The sequence below is a fragment of the Pteropus vampyrus genome, unplaced genomic scaffold, assembly GCF_000151845.1.
Source record: "Pteropus vampyrus isolate Shadow unplaced genomic scaffold, Pvam_2.0 Scaffold58, whole genome shotgun sequence".
Lineage (NCBI taxonomy): Eukaryota > Metazoa > Chordata > Mammalia > Chiroptera > Pteropodidae > Pteropus > Pteropus vampyrus.
Genome location: NW_011888839.1, coordinates 2922547 through 2932579, shown reverse-complemented (window position 1 = coordinate 2932579; position 10033 = coordinate 2922547).

Sequence of the window (10033 nt, the reverse complement as noted above, 5' to 3'; positions counted from 1 at the left end):
AGATATAATATATGTCTATATGTATACATGTTGTTTATATACATACAAATACATATATTCTGCTTCTGTGGTTAAACCCTGATATAGAATTTGGTTTGAAAAACAAGTGTTTGAAAAACCTCATCCAGATAGTATTTCCTATTGGATATTTTAATGACATTTAACTTTTGGAATAATTTTGTGTTCAGGCTAAATAATTCCTCAGGTCTTCTAGACTGGCTCTTTTCATATTAACTAAGATCCCAGGAGTCATGGTATAGCCATGATCCAAGGACTAGAGCACTAATGTTTGAAAATCTGTGCTTTTTAAAGAAAAAGAAGGCTTGAAAGAATGACTGAGCACAAAATGCAAATTTTACCTACAAGGACAGTGGCTGGTCAGAAATGAATGGTGGACCTACCCTTTTGTTACTAGAGATCAGTTTAAGCAAGAAAAATTGCAGTTGACTTAGTCTTCCACTCTAAACTCTTTTGGTACTTTATACAGATGCTCTTCAACTTATAATGGGGCTTAGTTCCAATAAATTCACAGTAAACTGAAAGTATAGTATGTCAAAAATACGTTTAATATACCTAACCTATCAAACATCATAGTTTAGCCTAGCCAACCTTAAACTTGCTCAAAACATTTATATTAGTCTACAGACATCTAAGACAAAGCCTATTTTAAAATAAAGTGTTGACTATCTCTTATTATGTTAAATAAAGTGCTGAAAGTAAAAGCCAGAATGGCTGTATGGGTATCGCCACTAATATGCACAGCCGAAAGCTAATATGCACTGTACAATTGGCACGCGAATGGGCATTTTGTAGACATGATGGCATGCAAAAAATCAAAACACGATATCCAAAAAATGCTGCAGCACAGTACACTGTATACTACCAGCTGTTGATCCTCGTGATCACATGGCTGACTGGGAGCTACAGCTCACGGCCACTGCCCAGTATCGACAGAGTATCGTAGGGCATAGCACTAGCCCTGGAAGAGACCAAAATTCAAAATTCAAAGTACAGTTTCTACTGAATCATATTGCTTTTGCACCATGATAAAGTTGAAAAATCGTATGACTAATCATCATTAAGTTGAGGACCATCTATACAGTAATTAGGTTATAAGTGTTCATGGATGAGGCAAATGTCGCCATTCAGTAAAAAGTTACTGAAAACATAAAAACAGATAAATCTATATTTTCAACATACCACTTTAGATATGAATAATTGTTATTTTCCTTCAGAGCAGAGCAGATTGGTACATTTTATTAAGTATCAGTTAGGGACACTGGCTCCATTGCTACCAAATAGCAATAATTTTCCGTCAAATCACAATGATGTTTCAGATCTTATTAGCAGCAGACACAGTCATTTCTGTACCTATCCTTTTTCTAGAAGTTTATAATCTGGCCATGATATGTCTAGCATTCTGTTTTTTAAACTCAGGAGCAATTGTTCCTCAAATGTTTTGTAATTGTTTTTCACAAATTAAATTTGTTAATTTTTAATTTTACACAAGTTAGACAAAAGACAATTTTATTCAATATGGCTCCAGCCTAGATAAATTCTGTATAAACAGTATTTTGAGAACTTTATTATTCTGAAGAGATCATCCATAAACTAAATTGAGTCAGGCATATTTCAGAGAGAAAAAAAAAATGACCTTCTCCCCAAATTTAATTTTCTATTTTTTGTTTGGAACACATCTTGTTGCATCATAGATAAAATTCATTTTAGAATGCATCTAATTCTTAGGCATGCGGCTAGCTGTCTTTTCAAAGATTTTTCCATCTTATTCTTTATTAGATTATTATACTATCACAAACGCTTTGGTCATATCACTACAAAATGACTTTCTTCTAATCCGCAATGGTGCTGTTATCCTGATTAAAAAGAAAATTTGAGGAATTAAAGTTTACTTTTGACTCTAATACACTAACAATCAATCAAGTTTGCCCCCTTTTTGACTATTTTATTAAAATTTTACACCAATATAGTTACACTGAAGCTGAGTTTATTTTATATTCCACTTTCTCCATTAGTCAATTTTATTATAAATATATCTTTCTGACATTTCTGTAATAAAGAATGCTTTACCTGGAGTGTAGTTTATCCAAATTAAACTAGACCATTGTTCAGTCATACATTGCTTGGCACAGACTCTGCATTATTAAATTACAACATTTTTTTCTAACATACTTAGCATTTATGCTGCAAAAGTTCATACTGTTCTTTTTATGAAAAAGAAATAATTATTCTTCAATGTCAGCCAACAACAAAAGTAAAAATACAAAAGTCTATTAAAAGGAAAAAAAAACAAAGTAGTGACATTAGTAAAGATAAAGAGGAAATGTGAGTCATTATCTAGTCATTTTGACATAAGGGCACTGGTATCCAAGTACCATAAAACTGAGAAACACAGCTAGCATTAGACTTCAACATTCTCATGTTTTTACCTCCTACTTTATTTTTAATAAAAGTTAGGAAACAATCTGATATTTTTAAAATCTAAGTTAGAAGAACTCAACTTTTCTATTCATGCCTTAATGCCTCTCTCTACCTGGTAGGGGAGTGTGGATTGATCTTCTGTTATGAAAAAATGGGATCCTTTTTGTTAGGATGGGGAGTGCCACATCTTCATTGTGTCCCAGCCATGTAGGCTTTAGGTAAAATCCACCTAGATGTCCAACCAGGAACTGGAATTCTGGGCATTTACCAAGCCCGCTCCAAAGAGGTGGCCTAAATGAACCTTTCTCTTCATTTTGAGAGGCAGCACCTTCTGATTTTGGACATCACAGCCTTAGAGTCATTGTAGACTCTTTTATAGTAAGATGCTTAGTGTACTTGAGTAAATTAACACATTCTCAAAAAAATTGCAACTCAGAATAAAACCAAAACATATCAAATATTAATATCCTGTACACCAGGCGCTTCGAAGAATACAGTGATGTAGAAGACATATACATTGCTTTCTCACTAAATTTAAAGAAAATAAAACGTATGTTTTTTAACTTCGTGATTCAGTTATCTGGGGTCATTCCATGTTGGAGTCTCACTGTCACCCAAGGCCTCAGTGTCTTCTCCAGCCAATAGAAGGAAAGAGAGAGTCTGGGTAAAATACTCACTTCTTGAGCAGCTTGGCCTGGAACAAACACACACCACTTCCGCTCACACAACATTGGGAAGTACTAGGTAATGGCCATAACTGGATTTAAGCAGACACTGGAAAATGTAGCTCCTGCCTAAGCTGTCACTTCTCAGTGACAACTCTAGGCTTTAAAGGGGAAACATACATTTTGATGGACTGTTGTTCTCTATCTCTGTCAACTAAGCCTGCCAAGCAGTTACAGAAAGTGAAATGTTCATCTTCTGCAGTCACCCAAACTGGAGAGTTTTTTAAAGGTGCTACAACAGGGCTGAGGAAGAGTCTAAGTCAGGGAAAGAAATAAGCAAAGTAGCATTTGAAAAGAGAAAACGGATGGCAATACCCAACAAGATTACAAGTAGAATGCATGTTTTCCAGAACAGGCAAGAAGACTGACTGAGGGTATAGAAAATCCTGGTAAGAATTTGAGATATATTCCTAAGTAAGAAACAAAGTTGGTGCATGATTAGAATTCGGGGAGGGGGGAGGACCAAAAAAAGGCAGAAAAAGGAGGGAGGGAAGTGAAAGAAAATGTTGAACATTCAAGCTTATGTAATAGTACCCCTCAGGACAAGTAGGAAGTAATTTCAGAAAGGTGAGTCAAGGAACATGTTCAGATGTTCCATGGGAGCGTTTACACGGAGCTGTCTAGCCGGTGGTCACAGGGCAAGACAAAGATAAGAAGGGATCAGGAGAGGAGGCCTCGTTTCCTGATTCTTTCCACTGTGTGATTTTCCCTAGACTACTGTACTATCAAGAAGAAGCAAATGAACTATTCCGTGACATTGCAAATCCATTCTTTTTGCCCGTCCACAGAATCGATACCAATTGCCATAGCCAAATTGATCTGGCTGCAACTTGCATCAATTCTTAGAAGACTGAAAGGAATGGACTGGCCATGCCATAGGCCAGCCATTTTACAATCCTCAGATATGCCCTATTCTGCCTATAGAGTTATTAGGCCAATGGAAGAGGAATTCAAGGTCCGCATGCAGTTTACTTTTTCAGGCTCTAATATACTTAATTTTTTAGGTTCTACAGCTTCCTAAGTAATTTTGATGTGAAAATTAAGAATCAATTTGTTTCGAGTTTTTAAAAAGGGGAAACTAATACTATTTGAGCATTTTCCACATGCACGGCTCCACCTAGGATAAAGTTTGTTAAATGGAGGATAGGAAGAAAAGAGAAGCATATCAACACACAGTTACTCTGCAACTCCATTGAGACCTTTTCAGTCCTATCAGAGAGAAGAAAGTAACACAATGAGTTTGCCCCCTATGCCAAGTCAGGCTCTAGTGTATGTAAGTCATTTGCATCTCAGATTAGCCTGGCATAAGCATCACATCTCCATTTCAAAGGAGTTTAATAATTCACCCAAAGTGATATTCCTAGGAAGTGACAAAGGTGGCAATTAAAGCTTTGGTGTGACCCAAAGCTGAGGCCATTTTGACACCACAAAGCCTTTTCAGTGAATACAATTAGTCCCATTAAGGCAGCCGTAAAAAGCCAATCTCTACTGCCATATGACCGAAATTCTCAAACCAGCATCTGGGCATTCCTTTAAATCTGACATAGAGAATCAATTCAATAGCTAAAAACAACAAACATCTCCTTGGACATGTAATCATACTAAGGTGAAATTGAATGATTATTTTGAACCCTGAGTATAATGAAGGACAAGAAAGTAAACTCTGGTTTACTCTGGGTTCATCAGTTCTGTCTGTGAAGCAGCCTTGAATTTGCCAAATGTAACAAGATGTGTCCTTGCAGGGCAGAAAAATACACAGCCATCTGTTTAAGAAAGCAAATCTACTCTGAGGTCCATGTCGGTCTTTAGTCCATACGGACATTTCTCTGTGCTGACAAGCTAGACCCACGGGGCACAGCAGACCCCAGTGGGTGGTATCCCAAAGGCCTGGACAAGGCACTATAATATGTCCAAGATTGCCTCAGTAAGTGTGGTATGTGTCCTCCAAATGCAATTACTTGAAGCAAGTGCCGAGTCAGGGATGGCTAGCCAGTGTGGAATGATTGCCCATCCAAATGAGGCTACGCAAAGAGGTTCTAGACCTAGTGTCAGTGCAAACAGAGGTTAAGAAAAAGCTGAAGAGAGAGGAGATGTGAAGCTGAGCCAAAGGGCAGCAAAGGCTGTGCTGTTTTTATCTAGTGTCAGAGCAGAGGCAGAGAGGATTTTAAAAGCTAGCCATGGAGCAAAATCATATTTTACCTTGCAGGCAGAAATATCCACAGGCTGTGAAAGATCAAGGAAAATAAAAATAATATTGTTATTGCAAGGGCATCACAGAGAGAGGCACCATTTCAGAATCACCCCTGAAACAAATAATAGAATGAGCTCCATCAGCTTCTCTGTAAGCCTTTGCTATGCTTCCTCCCCCAACACACACTCTGGGTCAAGCAGCAGATCATTTCTCTTCTAAAACCTCACTAGAATGTGTGCCCTTCCTTTGTATTACATTTCCGCAACACTATAAAATAAACTGTACTACAGAGTGTTTTAATTTCCTATCGTCTTTGGAAAATCATGCTAATAAGACATTTGGTGAAAAAGAAAAGTTGCCCAGTAAGTGGCAATAATCTTTTATGAGTGCGATGTGAAAACTATGAACGAATATGTTGACCTTGAAAGTTCCAGTCTTACCACGAGTGCAAGAACAATGACACAAATATTCACTTAGATGAATGCTTACTATGCTTGGCTTATCATTTTGAGCAACCCACATTTCAATTTTCCTAGTTATGCTTAGAAACTATGGTTTGTGATGGAAAGCAAGAGAAGGATACTGTTGCCATGGTAGCAAAAACATTTTTTTCTCTCTCAAAAATAGTATGTCAGACCAGTGGAAAAAAATAATGCTAACTGCACTTGCAGAGAAAATTAAATTTACATGCAAGTTCTTGCAATTTTATCAAGTGCTGTTTATACATTTTTCCATCTTAATGTGCAAGGATGCCTTACAATGGGCTTACTAGTACAGGTTACTTTTCTTTGCTTTGTTTTCTGACATGCAAAACACATCATTTAAAATCCATGAGTGAATGAAAGAGTCCACATGTACAATTATGTAAAATGATATTCAAAATAAGTTTTTAAAAATTGCCTTAGCTTAATACGGCTAATTAAAAAAAATGACAGACACGCAACTACAACAATAACAACAACAAAAACAATGACTGTTATCCTTTTGAATTCTTCTGCTTGTCATTCAAATAGGAGAGTGTATTGCCTTTTTCCCTACTGGCTGAATAACACAAACTAATGTACCAACCTATGCTGCTCATATTCCCTAATGTTTTTCATTTTGGTAATATTACTTTGCAGCTACTGCATTGGCTTCCTGCAAAATAAAATCTCTAAAATTTTTCTGCATTCAATGAGCTATAGACATTTTTTAATAAGACAACACAATACTAATGCTGCTGTCTTAATTCTGCGAATTACTTTCCCACCAAATTAAGTGGAGCACTGATGTTACACACGAACAATCCATTAGAATCACAGTCACCTCTCCAGCTGCTGTTATAGCTCCTGCATTTCCCATTCTCAGTGTATTTTCTCTTTTATATACTAAGATGAACATCAGTGTCAGGTCTTTAGAGAAGCTGGTGATCTTTCTACTGCATATTCGAAAACATGTTCACTTACTTCTTGTTTCTACTCAACAGAATTTCTAATTCAGAAATCTTCGTTTTTCACACAAATGCCTTTGAGAAAATCAGCCCAAGATGTGTTTCTACTGTAATTATCCTTTGTAAATTATCACATGTAAATGTATTTATTTAAGACATTCCTAGTTGTATTACTTATTCCTCCTGCTGTTCATTTTATTGATGTATTTATTGAGATTTATTTAGAAACTAATCTGCTCCCAGTCTTTATCCCAAAGCCAGTTTATTCTGTGAGACATATTCCCAAATAAACATTTATCCTGAACAAAGGATGAACAAACTGGTTAGCATATTACAGGGATCAATTACATTATTCTTTCCTGGGAGAAATAAAAAGCACCGTCGATATATCTTACTTTGACACAGGGAAGACTTTCTGTCTGATCAATGATTTTCTTCAGCACCAACACGGTGAATCACTTTTTCCTTTGCGATTATAATCAAGTGGGTTTACAAGTACGGAGAAACCACAAAGGTCTTCAGAGAACAGACTCCTGAAGTCTACCCCAAACCCCTGTAGCCTTATAGCTCTCCTCAGGAAAAAAAAAAAAATTAGGCAATATTCTTGGAATATTTTGGTTCTCTGAAGAATACTCAAAGTAAAAGGTGGTCTGCTTACTTGACCTGAGTTGAAACTAGAGACAATGAGGTAAAATCAAGTGTGGCAGCTTCCTGCAGCGGGGAGCTTTCCCAAGGGGATACATCTGGGCTTCCTAGGAGTAGTACAGATTATGTCTCTAAAGATCACTCTGTCTTTTGAAAGTCATTTTCTGCTTTCCCGCATCTTTATGATAGATAAATTTATTGTTGGTAATTGTAGTTCGGAGTGTGATTTAAAAACTGTGTTTCAGCCAGGGCTTAAAAGCAGCATAGGCTCCAAGCCCATTCCCTCTTTGGCCTTGTGCGTGAATGCTGTCAATAGACATGCCAGAAATGATGCAAATGGTTAGAAACAATAGGCTACTTTACTCTCTATTAGCCTCTACCCAGTACTCACATTGATTATTTTCAATGTCTCATAGAGAATACATTAAACTGAACTAGGTACCGGTTGCTGTTCAGATACCTTAAATAGGAAGAATTATTTCTGCAGGAATTCTAGGGGATAAAAATAATTGATCAAAAATAAAAAGTACCCAGAAGATCAGTCATGTAAAAAATAATTATGTTTTCTGAAATCAAAAGATTATGTATTATCACAAAGACCAAGTTGCCAAATCTCACCATAACCAAACCATACCTACTTCTATATTAAACTATGACACAGGTGAATCAAGTCAGTTCTGAAAATAACCATTTTACCAAGTGCGCATAGTGAGTTAGAAATGCATGTCATGAACAAAACAGATGACACTGAAGCATGACTCAGGGCTAAGAAGATTCAAATGCCCAATCGGGTGCCTCCTTCCACAATGCCTAGACATACTTCATTTCATTTTTACCTTTCAGCAAAAATATGAAGGTGACAGGACACAAGCTAATCAGTTAACAGCCATATATAGAACAGCCAGTTAATCAACAGGTAAAACTGTGACCATCTATAAATCTGTGTGGAGAGCTAGTACTTCTAATTAACTTTCCAAGGCTGACCCGGCTACCTGTGATTCTTATCCTGTCCTCTACTGAGTGCCACAGGAGGTACCTAATGTCCCTGCTCTCTTTTTCTTGTCCTCTCTTCTAATTGCTTCTCCCTCGCCTAAATGTGCCTCTCCTTAAGAAAACCATCATATTTTCTTTCTTTTTTCTACCCTCACTGTAGGAAGGCACTTTTTATTATCCTTCTGGAAAAAAGGTCTTTTTACCCCAATTGCATTTGCTCACCTCCCATTTACTCCTCCAGTTTCTGAAATTGCCTTCTTTCTTGCCCCCAACACCTCTCAGAAACTGTTATCAGTGCATCAATATCTAAATCCAATGACCTCTTCTGGATGTCTTACTGGACCTCTATGTAGAATCTTATTTTTTTTTCCTGGCAACTCTATTCTTTAATTTCTAAAATACTTCAAACTTTGTCTTCCTACTTCTCTGGATGTCTCCTCCCCAATTCATTTCCAAGTAATTCTTCCTCTGCCAATTCTTTAAATATTGGTAGTCTATGCATATTAACCTTAGCCCTCTTGTCTCCTCACTCTATACCATTCCCTAATGTAATATCATCTGCTCTCATGGTTTCAATGATTACAGGTGACTTTTAGGTCAGGATCTTGCCCTAGAGCCCAAATTTCTAACATATACAGTTATATTGACAAATCTATGGTGACAGCCACATGAGTGTCATACAGATACTTTAATCTTACTATAACCCAACTAAACTCAATATTTTGCTACCCAAACTTGCTTCTTTTGCATATCATATCTTGCCATCATCATCTATCCAGCTTCCAAAGTTAAATTCTTAGGATAATCTTTAACCCTTTCCTCCTTCAATTTATACATCCAATTAATCACAGAAACTCAGAGTAGGCATTAGAAACTTATATAGCAATTACACATTGCTGCAACATATAGCATTTCATTTGTTTAGCTACTCATTTTTATTACTTTTTAAATAGTGATCTAACTAGGTTGTAAATTTTAAAAAAGAAAAACAAAAAATTGGCACTTCACATAGATCATTTGAAAAGCACTGATGTAAACCATTTGGCCCTATCTTAACTTCATGTCCTTGAGAATGCCAATGGAAAAAATGGACATCTTCTGCATCAAGTAATTTACATACACATTACAGTATAAAATTATGCATATTATATAGATAGTTCATGAATTCTCTAAAACCTATGTATAGCCCCTCTAGAGTTTCAGGATTTCCAAATTCAGGACCCTTAATCTAAGTTACGAAGTCTGGAATTGCCTTGTCAATAGCTTCCTCTGTTTATCTACTGTGATAAGGTTCCAGATGAGCATTAAAATCCTGGAACTCATAGCAAGAATGCAGTATATATTTAATTACTGAGCTCGGAACCAAAGACTGGGCCTATTGAGCTAGAGCTGCCAAGATCTTATGTGAATTTTAAGTTTCTTCAGGTGAAATAAAACAATTAGCAAGAAGAGTTGAACTATAACCTAACTATCCTTTATGTAGATTATAAAGTTTGGAGACTCAGAGCCATAGTTTGTAAGACAAGAGCTGGCATCATTCTTCTGATGAGTGATGGTTCTAGAATGCTAGGGAACTAAGTAATCAACCTCTGTGAACAGGTAGTAGAACTA